Raw genomic sequence first — 16,428 nt, forward strand, 5'->3', positions numbered from 1 at the left:
GTAAGTCACGTATGTCTATAAATTGAGCCACTTCTTTTAGATTTTCTAATTTATTCAAGCATAGGCTTTAAATTTTATTCTACTAGTACTCTGTATTACAGTGGTGGTATCTGTTGCAATAAGGCCCTTCTCATCTCTAATTTTATTACTATGTATCTTATCTCTCCTTTACTGGGTAGTTTGATGAAGGGGCTTATTAATCTTATTTGTCTTTTCATTGAATATTTGCATTGTTATTTTTATTTTGTTATTTTTCTGCCTCAAGGTTTTATTATTTCTTTCTGCATGTAGACTTGGGGTTGGGTTTGTTCTTGTTTTTCTTTTTCATTTTTTCTTTTTTTTATTAGATGTTTTTTCTTTATATTTTAAATGTTATCCCCTTTCCTAGTTTCCATTCCAAAAATCCCCTATCACCTCCCCACTCCTACTGCTCCCCAAGCCACCCACCTCATTCCTGGTCCAGGCATTCCCTTATACTGAGGCATAGAACCTTCACAGAACCTAGGGTCTCTCCTCCCATTAATAACCGACTAGACCATCCTCTGCTACATAAACAGCTAGAGCCACAAGTTCCACCATGTGTTTTCTTTGATTGGTGATTTAGTTCCAAGGAACTCTGGGAGTACTGATTATTTCATATTGATGTTCCTCCTATGGGCTTCAAACCCCTTCAGCTCCTTGTGTACTTTCTCTAGCTCCTTCATTGGGGAATTGGGCTCCATCCAATGGATGATTGTGAATATCCTCTTCTGTATTTGCCATGCACTGGCAGAGCCCTTCAGGAGAAAGCTATATCAGGCTCCTGTCAGCATGCTCTTGTTGGCATCTGCCATGCTGCCTGGTTCTGGTGGTTGTTTATGGGATGGATCCCCAAATGGGGAAGTCTCTGAATGGTCGTTCCTTCAGTCTCTGCTCCAAACTTTGTCTCTGTAACTCATTCCACGGGTATTTTGTTCCTCCTTCTAAGAAGGATTCTGAGCTTCTAGGCTAATATGCACTTATCAGTGAGTTCATATCATGTGTGTTCTTTTGTGATTGGGTTACCTCACTCAGGATGATATTCTCCAGATGCACCCATTTGCCTAAGAATTTCATAAATTCATTGTTTTTAATAGCTGAGTAGTACTCCATTGTTTAAATGTACCACATTTTCTGTATCCATTCCTCTGTTGAAAGATATCTGGGTTCTTTCCAGCTTCTGGCTATTATAAATAAGGATGCTATCAACATAGTGGAGCATGTGTCCTTATTACATGTTGGAACATCATCTGGATATATGCCTGGAAGTGGTATTGCTGGATCTTCAGGTAGAAGTATGTCCAATTTTCTGAGGAACCACCAGACTGATTTCTAGAGTGGTTGTACCAGCTTGCAGTCCCACCAGCAAAGGAGGAATGTTCCTCTTTCTCCACATCCTCGCCAGCATCTGCTGTCACCTGAATTTTTGATCTTAGCCATTCTGACTGGTGTGAGATGAAATCTCAGGATTGTTTTGATTTACATTTCCCTGATGATTAAGGATGTTGAACATTTTTGAGGTGCTTCTTGCCCATTCAGTATTCCTCAGTTGAGAATTTTTGTTTAGCTCTGTACCCCATTTTAATACGGTTGTTTGTGGGATGGATCTCTGGGTGGGGTAGTCTCTGGATAGCCCATCTTTTTGTCTTAGCTCCAAACTTTGTCTCTGTAACTCCTTTTAGGGTATTTTGTTCCCTATTCTAAGGAGGAACGAAGTGTCCACTTATTGGTCTTCCCTCATCTTGATTTTCTTGTGTTTTGCAGATTGTATCTTGGGTGTTCTATGTTTCTGGGCTAATATCCACTTATCTGGGAGTGCATATCTAAGGACTTCGTTTGTGATTACAGCCACCAAACCCAGACACTATTGCATATGCCAGCAAGATTTTGATTAAGGGACCCTGGAATAGCTGTCTCATATGAGGCTTTGTCAGTGCCTGGAAAATACAGAAGTGAATGCCCACAGTCATCTATAAGATGGAAAACAGGGCCCCCAATGAAGAAGCTAGAGAAAGCACCCCAGGAGCTAAAGGGGTCTGCAACCCTATAGGTGGAACAACAATATGAACTAACCAGTACCCCCAGAGCTCATATCTCTATCTGCATATGTAGCAGAAGATAGCCAAGTCGGCCATCACTGGGAAGAGAGGCCCCTTGGTATTGCAAACTTTATATGCCTCAGTATAGGTGAATGCCAGGGCCAAGAAGTGGGAGTAAGTGGGTAGGGGAGCAGGGCGGGGGGAGGATATAGGGAACTTTCAGGATAGCATTTGAAATTTGATATGTATATGAAGAAAATATCTAATAAAAAATAGGGTTGTTTGGGATATTAGCCCCCTATCAGATTTAGGATTGTTAAAGATATTTTCCCAATCTGTTGGTTGCCTTTTTGTCTTATTGATAGTGTACTTTGCCTTATATAAGCTTTGCAATTGTATGAGGTCCAATTTGTCAATTCTCGATCTTACAGCACAAGGCATTGCTGTTCTGTTCAGTAATTTTTCCCCTGTGCCCATATATTCCAGGCTTTTCCCCACTTTCTCCTCTGTAAGTTTCAGTGTCTCTGGTTTTATGTGGAGTTCTTTGATCCACTTAGACTTGAGCTTTATACAAGGAGATAAGAATGGATCAATTCTCATTCTTCTATATGCTAACGGACAGTGGAGCCAGCACCATTTGTTAAAGATGCTGTCTTCTCTCCACTGGATGGTTTTAACTCCTTTGTCAAAGATCAAGTGACCATAGGTGTATGTGTTCATTTCTGGGTCTTCAGTTCTGTTTCATTGATCTACCTATCTGTCACTGTACCAGTACAAAGAAGTTTTTATCACAATTGCTCTGTAGTACACGTAGAGGTCACAGATGATGATTCCACCAGAGTTTCTTTTATTGTTGAGAATAATTTTTGCTATCCTAGGTTTTTTGTTATTCCAGATGAATTTGTAAATTGCCCTTTCTAATTCATTGAAGAATTGAGTTGGAATTTTGATGGGGATTGCATTAAATCTGTAGATTGCTTTCAGCAGGATAGCCATTTTTACTATATTAATTCTGCCAATCCATGAGCATGGGAGATCTTTCCATCTTCTGAGATCTTCAATTTCTTTCTTCAGAGTCTTGAAGTTCTTATCATACAGATCTTTCACTTCCTTACTTAGAGTCACGCCAAGATATTTTATATTATTTGTGACTATTGTGAAGGGTGTCACTTCCCTAATTTCTTTCTCAGACTGTTTATCCTCTGTGTAGAAAAAAAGCCATTGATTTGTTTGAGTAATTTTATATCAAGCTACTTCACTGAAGTTGTTTATCGGGTTTAGGAGTTCTCTGGTGGTATTTTGGGGGTCACTTATGTATACTATCTTATCATCTGCAAATAATGATATTTTTACTTCTTTCTTTCCAATTTGTATTCCTTTGATCTCCTTTTGTTTTCAAATTGCTCTGGCTAGGAATTCAAGTACTATATTGAATAGATACGGAGACAGTGGACAGCCTTGTCTAGTCCCTGATTTAGTGAGATTGCTTCCAGTTTCTCTGCATTAAGTTTGATGTTTGCTAATGGTTTGCTGCATATTGCTTTTATTATGTTTAGGTATGGGCCTTGAATTCCTGCTCTTTCCAAAACTTTTATCATGAATGGGTGTTGGATTTTTTCAAATGCTTTCTCAGCATCTAATGAGATGATCATGTGGTTTTTGACTTTGAGTTTCTTTATATAGTGGATTACATTGATGGATTAAACCATCCCTGGATCCCTGGGATGAAGCCTACTTGGCCATGATGGATGATCGTTTTGATGTATTCTTGGATTTGGTTTGTGAGAATTTTATTGAGTATTTTTGCATTGATATTCATAAGAGAAATTGGTCTGAAGTTTTCTTTCTTTGTTGGGTCTGTGTAGTTTAAGTATCAGAGCAATTGTGGCTTCATAGAATGAATTGGGTATAGTAACTTATGTTTCTATTTTTGAGGAGTATTGGAATTAGGTCTTCTTTGAAGGTCTGATAGAACTGTGCACTAAACCCATCTGGTCCTGGCCTTTTTTGGTAGGGAGACTATTAATGACTGTTTCTATTTCTTTAGGGGATATGGGACTGTTTAGATCGTTAATCTGATCCTGATTTAACTTTGGTACCTAGTATCGGTCTAGAAATTTGTTCATTTCATCCACGTTTTCCAGTTTTGTTGAGTATAGGTTTTTGTAGTAGGATCTGATGATGTTTTAGATTTCCTCAGATTCTGTGTTATATATCCCTTTCTATTTCTGATTATGTTAATTAGAATACTGTCCCTGTGCCCTCTAGTTAGTCTGGCCAAAGATTTATCTATCTTGTTGATTTTCTCCAAACCAGCTCCTGGTTTGGTTGATTCTTTATATAGTTCTTTTTGTTTCTACTTGGGTGATTTCAGCAATGAGTTTGATTATTTCCTGCCATCTACTCCTCTTGGGTGAATTTTCTCCCTTTTGTCCTAGAGCTTTTAGGTGTGCTGTCCAGCTGTTAGTGTATGCTCGCTCCAGTTTCTTTTTAGAGGCATTGAGAGCTATAAGTTTTCCTCTTAGGACTGCTTTCATTGTGTCCCATAATTTTGGGTACATTGTGGCTTCATTTTCATTACACTCTAAAAAGTCTTAAATTTCTTTCTCTATTTCTTCTTTGATCAAGTTATCATTGAGTAGATTGTTGTTCAGCTTCCATATGCATGTGGGCTTTGTATTATTTATGTTGTTATTGAATATCAGCCTTAGTCTGTGGTGATCTGACAGGGTGAATGGGATTATTTCAACATTTTTGTATCTGCTGAGGCCTGTTTGGTGAGCAAATATATGGTCAATTTAGGTGAAGGTACCATGAGGTGCTGGGAAGAAGGTATATCCTTTTGTTTTAGGATGAAATGTTCTGTAAATATCTGTTAAATCCATTTGTTTCATAACTTCTGTTAGTTTCACTGTGTCTCTGTTTAGTTTCTGTTTCCAGGATTTGTCCATTGATGAGAGTGGGGTGTTGAAGCATCCCACTATTATTGTGTGAGGTGTACTGTGTGCTTTGATTTTTAGCAAAGTTTCTTTAATGAATGTGGATGCCCTTGCATTTGGAGCATAGATGTTCAGAATTGAGAGTTCATTTTGGTAAACTTCAACTTTGATGAGTAAGAAGTGTCTGTCCTTATCTTTTTTGAGAACTTTAGGCTGAAACTCCATTTTATTCAATATTAGAATGGCTACTCCAGCTTTTTTCTTGGGGTCATTTGCTTGGAAAATTTTTTTTCCAGACTTTTACTCTAAGGTAGTGTCTGTCTTTGTCCCTGAGGTGGGTTTCCTCAGCAAAAATCTTGAGTCCTGTTTACATAACCAGTCTATTAGTCTATGTCTTTTTATTGGGGAATTCAGTCCATTGATATTAAGAGATATTAAGGAAAAGTCGTTGTTGCTTCCTGATATTTTTGTTGTTAGAGTTGGAATTCTGTTCATGTTATATCTTCTTTAGGTTTGTTGTAAGATTACTTGCTTGCTTTTTCTTGAACTTAGTTTCCCTCTTTGTGTTAGAGTCTTTCCTTTATTATCCTTTGAAAGTCTGGATTTGTGGAAAGATATTGTGTAAATTTGGCTTTGTCATGGAATACCTTGGTTTCTCCATTTATGGTAATTGAGATTTTTGCTAGGCATAATAGCCTGGGATGATTTGTGTTTTCTTAGGGTCTATATGACATCTGTCAGGATCTTCTGGCTTTCATAATCTCTGGTAAGAAGTCTGATGTAATTCTGATAGGTCTGCCATTATATGTTACTTGACCTTTTTCCCTTACTGCTTTTAATATTCTTTGCTTTGTGCATTTTGCGGTTTGATTATTATGTGACAAGAGAAATTTCTTTCTGGTTCAAATTATTTGGAGTTCTGAAGGCCTCTTGTATATTCATGGGCATCTATTTCTTTAGGTTGGAGAAGTTTTCTTCTATAATTTTGTTAAAAATATTTACTGGCCTTTTAAGTTGGAAATCTTCCTTCTTGTCTATATCTATTATCCTTAGGTTTGGTCTTCTCATTGTGTCCTGGATTTCCTGGATGTTTTGGTTTAGGGTCTTTTTGCATTTTGCATTTTCTTTAATTGTTGTGTCAATGTTTTCCATGGTATCTTCTGCATCTGAGATTCTCTCCTCTATCTCTTGTATTCTGTTGGTTATGCTTGCATCCATGGCTCCTGATTTCTTTCCTAAGTTTTCTATTTCCAGAAATCTTTGTGATTTCTTTATTGTTTCTACTTCCATTTTTAGATCCTGGATTATTTTGCTCAATTCTTTCACCTGTTTGGATGTGTTCTCCTGTATTTCTTTAAGGGAGTTATTTATTTCCTTCTTATAGTCCTCCATCATCATAATGAGAAGTGACATTAGATCCCTATCTTGCTTTTCTGGTGTGTTGGTGTATCCAAGACTTGCTATGGTGGGAGAGTTTGGTTCTGATGATGCCAAGTAACCTTGGTTTTTGTTGCTTTTGTTCTTATGCTTGCCTCCTGCCATCTGATTATCTCAAGTACTCGCTGCCCTCAATATATCTGATTGGAGCCTCTCCATCCTGTAATCCCAGTTGATTCAGAACTCAGCTTTCTCTGTGATCCTGTGATTCTGGGATCCTGTGAACTTGAGATTCTGGGTGTGTCAGAGTTCTTGACAGTCAAGCTTCCTCTGAGACTCTGAGATCCTGGTGTGACCAAGCTCCTGGAATCCTGGGATCCTGGAATCTTAAGATCTTTGGCGTGTTACAGTGCCTGGAAGTGGTACCTCCTCTGGGGATCATGGGGCTTCCTGCTGTATTCAAAACCAAGGCAGACCAGCACCAACCAGAAGGAACCTGAGCTGCTGGTTGGGTGGGTTTCCTGTGTCCCTGCTCCTGCTGGCACTGGCCCCTCAGGATCATTTTGGAACAGATGTTGCATTCCACTCACCAGTGATCCTAAGATCCTGGATGTGCTAGGGCACCTGGAGCATGGAGAATACTCTGGGGACCATGGGACCTTCTGCAGAGTTTTCTCACTCAAGGTGGCCCAGAGCTGATGCAGACAGGAAGGCTCTTGTTTTTCTAAAACCTGGCGGTATATCATTAAATTATTTATTTGAAGTTTCTTTTGGTGCTTTTTGGTTTTGTTTGTTTGTTTGTTTGTTCATTTGTTTTCAAGGCAAGATCTCATTATGTAGCTCCGGCTGTTCTGAAACTCATAATGTAGACCAAGCTGGCCTGGAACACAGACAGACCTGCCCGCCTCTGCCTTATGAGTACTACAATTAAAGGCATGCACCATAATAACCAGATTCTTTGGTTTTACCAATGTAGATATTTACTGCTTTAAATTTCTCTTTTAGAATCTCTTTCATCATAGTCCACAAGTTCTACTATCTTACTTTTTCAGCTTCATTAAATGATAAGAATTTTTCCTTTCCACCTTAGTTTCTTTAACGAAATATTTATCATCTGTAGTGTTGTTCAATCTCCATAACTTGTAATTTTCTGTAGGTTTCTTTTAGTGCTGATTTCTAACTATATATATATATATATATATATATATATTCCAATTCTCTTGCATTAAGACTTGCTGTATGTCCTTAAATGTGTTCTAGTTTTACAGAAAGTTTCATGATATGCCAAGAGCAGTTTGTATTCTGTAGTGCTTGAGTTGAGTTCTACTAATATCTGTTAAATCCATTAGATCTATAATATTATTTAACTCTGACTTGTGTTTTTGTCGGAATGATCTGTTGGTTTGAATGGAGCATTGAAATGACCCACTACTATTGTACTGAGGTAACTCTGTGTCTTTATATCCAGTCCTGTTTGTGTTTGTTTTATGAAATTGAGTATACTAATGAGTTGGTACATATACACTTAGAATTTTAATATGCTTTCAATATTTATCCCTTAGTCAATATGATGCTACCTTTGTCTCCTCTGACTAATTTTCACATTTCAGTATTCTTTCTTATTATTTTTTAATAATGGGCCACTATGGAATGTTTCTTAGTATGTACCGTTCAACATTAATTTATGTATTTTTTACCTTTGTTTCCAGCTCATTTCTATGGAAAAAAAATCAGAAAGACCTCAGAGATCATCTAATTGGCTTGCTTTTGTGTGATGACAAAACTAAGGGTCAAAACACTGGGTGATTCCAAATCCCCAAATTAGCACTTTCAAATGTAAAATCAAGAATCTATGTTTCTTCTCCCTGCTACCCTAAAAAAAGCTTTAATAGCTTTTGGATAGTTACTGCATACGGAATGTGTTGGAACTGTAACATTTCCAAGAATCATTTTATCTGCAAGTAAAGGAAGCCAACTCTAGAAGACATCAGCAGAGTAAGGTACCACTAGAGTAGCCACTAAACACTCAGCCTCAGATGTTTTGGGCAAGCAACCAGAACTTTTGTTGGTTTCCTCATGAACTGACTTCATATATCAGTTCTCCCTTCCTTACAGAGTCGGGCAAGCACTGCAGAAGGACTGTAACAATTAGAACTATTCCAAACTGAAGATGAACATGAACTAGAAAAGTGAAGGGTTTGTTTTTCTCACTTATCAAGAATTCTAAAAGTCATAAAACAAGATTGGCGGAGCCACCTGAGCCAGCCTCCATAATCCAAAGTCTTTTCAGTTTCTGCTTCATCATTCTTAGCCAACTTAACATTAGCCTTTCCAGGAAAATTTCAGCAAAAGAAAAGTGAACTGTGAAAAGTCAAAATTACTTACTCACTGAGTTTGATCTTTCTTTGTTAGGACAATGTTTTTCCTGAAGTGTCACACCATAGATTTCATTTGGATCCGATTGACCGTATACATGATGGATTTAAACTTCAAACATATGATTATGTGTGTATATGTATGCATATATATGTGTATATATGTGTATGTACATATACACACATACTGCCATTCTTCGTATATACATATGAAGAATGTATATGTATATATATATATATGTATATACGAAGAATGGCAGTATTTGTGTGTATGTACATATATATGATATTCTCCTTCAAAGGTAAAATTGAAAGAATAGATACTGGATTGGCACTCTGTCTCCTATGAGGGCACTGTATTTTTTTTCCAATTAGATGAATTCTGGGGAAAGTCATTAGTGGCTTAGTTGGTTTATATGGTCCCTGTGTTCTTCTCTGGATGAGGAAGTTTTGGGGTATTATAATTTATAGCCTCAAGTAGAATCCAGTAGACAAAGATGTCCAGTCTAAGGAGGAGACAAAATTGTCAGAACAAGGAATAGGCTGTTCACCATGCTAAAAATCAGCTGTGAAGTCCAAACAGCATGAAGTGTAACTATAATTCAAGAATCTGGTCAACATTTGGTCAGGGCTGTGAATTTTGAAAAGCATCAAGAATTTCATCTAATGTCATGCACAACACTTTCTACATCTCCAGGGAACTGCAGTTAGAGGCAAATTCCAAATATGAAATATATAAGCTAGCACACCCATTTGTCAGGCGCATCATTTCATTGCCTGTGGGTGAGTAATAGGCCAGGGCTGGAGATCCAGTGGCTCATCCGCGATATCTTCAATCATGTTAATTAAATTAATATGACCCGCACTAATGAAAACCACAGAATCCTATTTTGGTTTCTATCAGCACATGTATTCTGATAATTTAGTCCTGTCAGACAGTGCACCCCATCTCCGAAGAGACTTCGTGCTCACAAAATCATCATAATTTAAAGCATTTTCTACACAAACCTAACAAAGAAAATAAATTTAATTTCAGATGAGCAGTAAAGCAAATTAAGAATCAGAGACTGGAGATGGTTTTACCAAAGCATCCTGTTTTCTCTTTCCATTTCTTAACTTACATTCTTCTTTGATGTATTTTCCAAATGATTAGTCACATGAGAAAATACTTAAATGACCATATCATAAGGTAAAAGATTTATATCCTAAATTACATTAAACAAATTCAGTGTGCTATGCATATGGAAATTAGAAGCCTTCAAATTATATTTGAGGCAGTAAAATGTCTCTTAAAACACATATTGTCCATTTGCAACAGCGTTAGTTTCTTTTCCCTGTGCATGCAGCAGCAGATTTTTCAGAGTATCCAAGTTAAAATGAATGACTTAGTCCTTGGGTCAGAGAAATAATGGGTTACCGGCATAATTAATTTTATGTTTAATTACTATAGAATGAAACAATTCAACAATATCCAATCAATCCTTAGAATGACAGACCAGAAGGTCAGCAGTTGCTAAGTCAATTGTTTTGAAAGAAAAATTTATGTCAGGTTCTCTTTTATGTGCTATGGAAAAAAATTGGATAAAAGTGGCCAAGCAAACATTAATTAATTGTATAAATATAATCTGGTTGTCATGCTAAATCACACAGGCAGGGAGACGGCTCTCAATACAGAAGACATGCATCTACTATGAGTTTCAGTGGCATGCTTTGCCCTGCCCCCATTTCTATGTTGTACACAGCTGAAAGCCTTGAAGTCAAATATTAACATCTCTCAAATTATTGTTCTCTAAAGTTTGAATTGACAACCCTTGAAAAGAGGCTATGGTTCCAGTCCATTTCCTTCCATGGCCACACATAAGCATGGACACAGGGACTTACTGACCTCCTACCTCCTGCTGCCCCCCTCCTCTTCAGTTTCCCATTAATTGCAGAAAGGAAACTCAAACTATTTTCCAGCATCATTCTTCTAGTCACTGGATTGATCAGCCTCCATGACTCATGGCTGCAGAAAGAGGCCCATGTTGCCTGTGGACACTCAGAGAGGTATTTATTCTAGATTTTTTATGCCTACAAATGTTTGGAGGTTTAATGTATTAAATACTCACTCAATTATCTCAGGAAAATACAGCATTACATCTGCTGAAGTTGAGACACCTGAGTCAACCAGTATCACTGTACCTTTGCCTTGGGATAATCCTTTGTTACAACTACTGTCAGCGCTGTCCCCAAAATATCCTAACTTATTCCTCCCAATAGTCTCTTTCTGAAACCAGGATAGGAAATGACAGCCATGTGCAAGGGTCACAGTGGAAACTTATTTTTGCACTCTGTGACAGATTTCCAAGGGAAGAAAGTCTGGAGTTCTTTCCAACCCATCCCATCCATCAGATCCTTGAAGACGATTTGAGAAGTTCAGGAGTGACAGGTCAGGCTTTGACATTTCAGTTACCATAAATAAAGAGTGAATTACTAGGGTGGGAGAAACTTAAAATGAGTATAGCTGAAGGTTCTGGTGGGGTGCTTGAGTTGAGAATGTAAGGATCATTACCATGGAGCTAAACATGTCCTGGGTTTTTTGTTTGTTTGTTTGTTTGTTTGTTTGTTTGGTTGGTTGGTTGGTTGGTTGGTTGGTTGGTTGGTTGGTTGGTTGATTGGTTGGTTGGTTGGTGCAGGTCCTAAGAATGTTGGTCAGAGAGTGATTCATTAAAGGAAAATTCATTGGGCTTTTAATTTGTAAGCTTTTTAAAATATGGAGTCTTATGGTGTAGGCCAAGCCAACCTTAAGCAACAATCTTCCTGCCTTTGCTTCCTGGTGGTGTCGCAGTGCAGTTACATTAGACCTCCCGAAATAATACTGCTGGCTACACAATTTTCTCTGTATAGGTTTACATTCAGAAGAGGTATCAACAATTACAACTTTGAAGTAAGGTCCTAATGTTCTAATGCATAGAGCTCATCTAGAAGATGAGAGCGAGTTTTTCTCCAAGAGAACCTATATCATAGAAACATGCACAGACAGGCTACATCTTTCTATATCGATGAAGAATTCCACATATGCTAAATTGATCTGCAAGGGTTGTAACCAAATTCAACCAAGAACCTTGAATGTATACTTTGCCCATCGGCCTGTTAGTGACATGATGTACTTTGAAGCTGTGTTTTGGTTATTTGGTTGTTTGGTTGTTTGGTTGGGTTTACTTTAGAAAATAACAACAGTGAGAAAGATGATGGGAAGTAAAGTAAGCAGGTGGCACAAGGTTAAAAACAGGTAAAACTTACAAGAAACCAGTTGACAGAAATATTGTTATAAACTTCAGAATAACAAGAAATACTCATGCTGTAAGTCCATGTGTTAGTATGATCTTATACTCACAAAATTATTTGTGATTTTGAAGATCATCATTAGGTAAACTTATAAATTTTCATTGTTTAAACCTTATAGAGCAATTAAAATTTTTGAATTATAAATATCAACAAAACACAGAAGGATTTGGAGGACCTACCAGAATTTTTTCTAGAACAGAATATGAGTTTTATATTTTACAACTTTTAAATAACATCACATGGATGTAGATGATGACTTCATTTTTAACTTTTTCTTCCAAGTGAAGCTATGTGTTTAACAGTGTTTACCCATGAAAAGCTAGAATAGCCTTCATCTACATGTAAACAAGGTATTTCTGCCAAAATATGTGTGTACACTTATCAGGTTGGCCCTGATAAGGCATAGTCTAAACCAACATCAGATTACATCAGATTATCCAAGATGCCAAGAGCCAATAAGAGTCTCAAAGCACTTATTTTCCTTGTGCCACTATGAATTATTTAATGAAACAATGTGGTTAAATATTTTGATCACAGAGAAACTGTAATAACAAGTGTCCACTTTTCAGAATAATCTGTGAATTATTTCTTTCAGTATAGAGACTGCTCTCAGTAATAAATGGTTTGTAACATTGGACTAATGTTCTCAAAACTCCAGGTTGAGATCTCAACTTTGAAAGTAGGATCTCTAAACACTCTAGATGGAGCTACACTTCAATGGTGCTCTCTAAATAAATTTAGCCAACATCAGGAATAGCGATGGGGGAACTGACTAGACTGAAACTATCAAAGTGCATTCCTTAAAAGGCCACTGGAGAAATCAACCACTAGTACTTTGGAGAAACTAAGATGCAGTACATGCTGACTCCACCTTTGATACCCTGTCATTGTGCTATAGCATGTTTGGGACCACATAGCTAATGAACCAACTGGGCAAACACTCAATTCTAGAAACCTCTTGAGAATCCACATCTGCTTGTTATGGGAGACTCATGGGTGAGTATTTATACCATGGAATAATGTTGAATGCTTAACATGTTTCCTTGCAACTAAGAGGCTACCAATTATTAAAATTCTAGTCCTTAATATTATTTAGATGTTTATTTTTGCACTGGGGTTTGAGTACAGGGCCCTGTGTGTTTTCGGTAGAGAAGTGTTCCCACACCAATCTACATCTTCAGCCAAAGAATCGGGATCATCTTATAGACCACTAAGAAAAAGAATATTGCTAATTTTATGTTTTCAGGACATTTTGGGAGATATATCTTTATTTTGGATATTAAGAGGTATAACGAATATGTCTTACAATAGATCTTTCTCTCCCATTAAAATTATTTTGTTTTTAAACATACTGTACAGATTTTAACCCTTTTATAATTTCATATGGAAGAGGATAATATAATTTTGCTTCTGTAAAAAAAAAAAAATCCCTACTGTCTTCAGTCAAGTGAACATAAGATGCCAGAGTAACTTTTCAATGCTGATAGAAATACCAGGATGAAGGACATATGAGTCCAGAAAAGGATATAAACTATGTGCTTTCTGACACAGAGCTGTCAATTTTTCCCATTTTTGTTCTGGGCAAGTACATAAAAATGTAATTGCTGATGAAAATGTAAAACCTGACTTTCTCTCCAAAAACTGTCTAAAGCATGACCGAAAGGAGCACAAAGGGCACAGGAACGGTAGAGCAGCTGAGAACAGGATCCATCCTTCCAGTTTCCATCTGCACCCTGGAGCTATGCTGCCCCACAACCCTTACTTAGCACCCAAACCCCACCCAGGAGAGAGCTAGTCTCCCCAGGAGTACTGACACACCTAAGATAACAGGCTTACATGCCCACAGGAGGGACAGATTCCAGTCAGAGAAAGCAAGACCAATTAACACCAGAGATAACCAGATGTCAAGAGGCAAGTACAAGAACCTTACCAACTAAAACCAAATCTACATGGTATCATCAAAACCCACTTCTCGCACCACAGCAAGTCCAGGATAGCCCCAACACACCAGAAAAACAAGATTTGGATTTTAAAAATCACATCTCAGGATTATGATAAAGGACTTTAAGGAGGACATAAATAATCCCTTAAAGAAATATAGGAGAACACAGGTAAAGACTTAGAAGACCTTAAAGAGGAAACACAAAATTTCCATAAAGAATTACAGGAAAACACACCAAACATGTGAAGGAATTTATCTAAACCATCCAGGACCTAAAAACGGAAGTAGAAATAATAAAGAAATCACAAATAAAGACCACTCTGGAGATAGAAAACCTAAGAAAGAGATCTGGAGTCATAGATGCAAGCATCACCAACAGAATACAAGAGATAGAAGAGAGAATCTCAGATGCAGAAGATACCATAGAAAACATTGACACGCAGGTGTGCATGGTTATGGAGGTAGAGGCGAATGTCAAGTGTTTCCTCAGTTTCTCTTCATATTACTATTATTATTATTTTCATTATTTAGAGTCATGCACAGTCTTACTAGAATAGCCCTGTCTGTCCTGGAACTCACTATGTAGACCCGCTTGACTTTAGACGCACGGAGATCCTGCTGCCTCTGCCTCTCTGCCTCTCTGCCTCTCTGCCTCTCTCTCTGCCTCTCTGCCTCTCTGCCTCTCTGCCTCTCTGCCTCTCTGCCTCTCTGCCTCTCTGCCTCTCTGCCTCTCTGCCTCTCTGCCTCTCTGCCTCTCTGCCTCTGCCTCTGCGTGAGTGTGAGGATTAAAGGTGTGAGCCACTATGCCTGGCTTCTACAATTACATATATTGGAGACAATCTGTCACTTAATCTGAAGCTCATCAGTTTGGCTAGGCTGGATGGCCAATGAGTTCAGGGATCCATTTGTCCCACTCCCATCCCCCAACCCCTACTCCCACTCCCCAGCACTGGGTTACACACAGCTACACCATTTTTGTATGGGTACTAGGGATTTGAACTTAGATCTTCATGCTTGTGTGGCAAACATTTTACCAACTGAGCCCTGTGGAGCACATGTTAAACTATAGTTTGCGGACCCTAGGAGGCTCCCTGGCCAAGAGGCACGGAGTGGTAGCTCACTATGGCACGGGGATTTTTCACCCAAGAACACGATGCCTTCTGGGAGTTCTTGCTTCCATGTATGCAGGATGCCTTCCGCAAACTTTTTTTTTTAAATAGGACAGTGTGAATGCAGCCCTTACTACCAAGGCGGTGCAGCTGAAACCCTTGAATGTGGAGAAATCGCAGGGATGGGCACATAAGAACAACAGATGGCAAGGTTTTCCAGCCTTGCCCTGGAAAACCACCTTCTTGGTCATGGTACCACCCCTGCCAGGCAAGCACTCCTTCAAACACTTAATGGGCTGCATTTACTGTCCTTCCAGGTGCTTTACCAAGTCTGTAAAGTACTCAAGGATTAGCACTGTATAATGGGAACAAAAATTAATAGAGGGTGGGCAGAGTCTCTAGAGGCTTAGTGACAGTTGGTTTTGGGATTCAGCAAGGTCCAACACAGCACAAAAAGGCCTCACTACTTGAATTATTTTATCAGAGAAACGCAGGCTGCAGAGGAATATGCCACCTTATTGGGTCTCTGTAACCCACAGTCCTTCTGGAGAAGCCATCCCACCTCCATTGTCCTGGGGTGTTGCTGTTGCAGGGCTTAAGCGCACCTCCTCAACCCCAGCTGGTTTCATAGGCTGGTTTGCACTGCTTGTCCTGGCTCAGGGTCAAGGTCATGCTCTTGTCTGCCATGCCTGCCACTGGAGCTGGGTTCCCAGAACACATAAACACATATATGTACTGTACTGGCTGGTTTTGTGTGTCAACTTGACATAAGCTGGAGTTATCACAGAGAAAGGAGCCTCCCTTGAGGAAATTCCTCCATGAGATGCAGCTGTAAGACATTTTCTCAATTAATGATCAAGGGTGGGAGGGCCCATTGTGGGTGGTGCCAACCCTTTGCTGGTAGTCCTGAGTTCTATAGGAAAGCAAGCCAAGCAAGCCAGGGGAAGCAAGCCAGTAAGCAGCACTCTCCATGGCCTCTGCATCACTTCCTGCCTCCAAACTCCTGCCCTGAGTGAGTTTCTGTCCTGGCTTCCTTTAGTGATAAACAGCAAGTTGGAAGTGTAAGCCGAATAAACCCTTTCCTCCCCCCCCAAAAAAATAAAAATAAAAATAAAAGAAAGAAAACATTGACACAACAGTCAAAGAAAATATGGAATGCAAAAAGCTCCTATCCAAAAACATCCATGAAATCCAGGATGCAATGAGAATACCAAACCTAAGGATAAAGATATAGAAAAGAGAAAGATTACCAATGTCAAGGACCAGTAATTCAACAAAATTATAGAAGAAAACTTCCTTAAT

The 16,428-nt window shown here is 38.6% G+C and overlaps 1 long non-coding RNA gene and 1 other non-coding gene across 2 annotated transcripts in view; one reads left to right on the top strand and one right to left on the bottom strand.

Annotated features, from left to right (window-relative positions):
- Gm31674 overlaps positions 1-16,428 on the top strand; it is a 74,894-nt gene that overhangs the window by 38,941 nt on the left and 19,525 nt on the right. The window lies entirely within an intron of this gene.
- Positions 15,234-15,402, bottom strand: Gm23021. The gene has a single exon (XR_003949932.1). It is a non-coding gene; the product is annotated as a U1 spliceosomal RNA (small nuclear RNA).

The sequence above is a fragment of the Mus musculus genome, chromosome 11 (genome assembly GCF_000001635.26).
Source record: "Mus musculus strain C57BL/6J chromosome 11, GRCm38.p6 C57BL/6J".
Classification (NCBI taxonomy): Eukaryota; Metazoa; Chordata; class Mammalia; order Rodentia; family Muridae; genus Mus; species Mus musculus.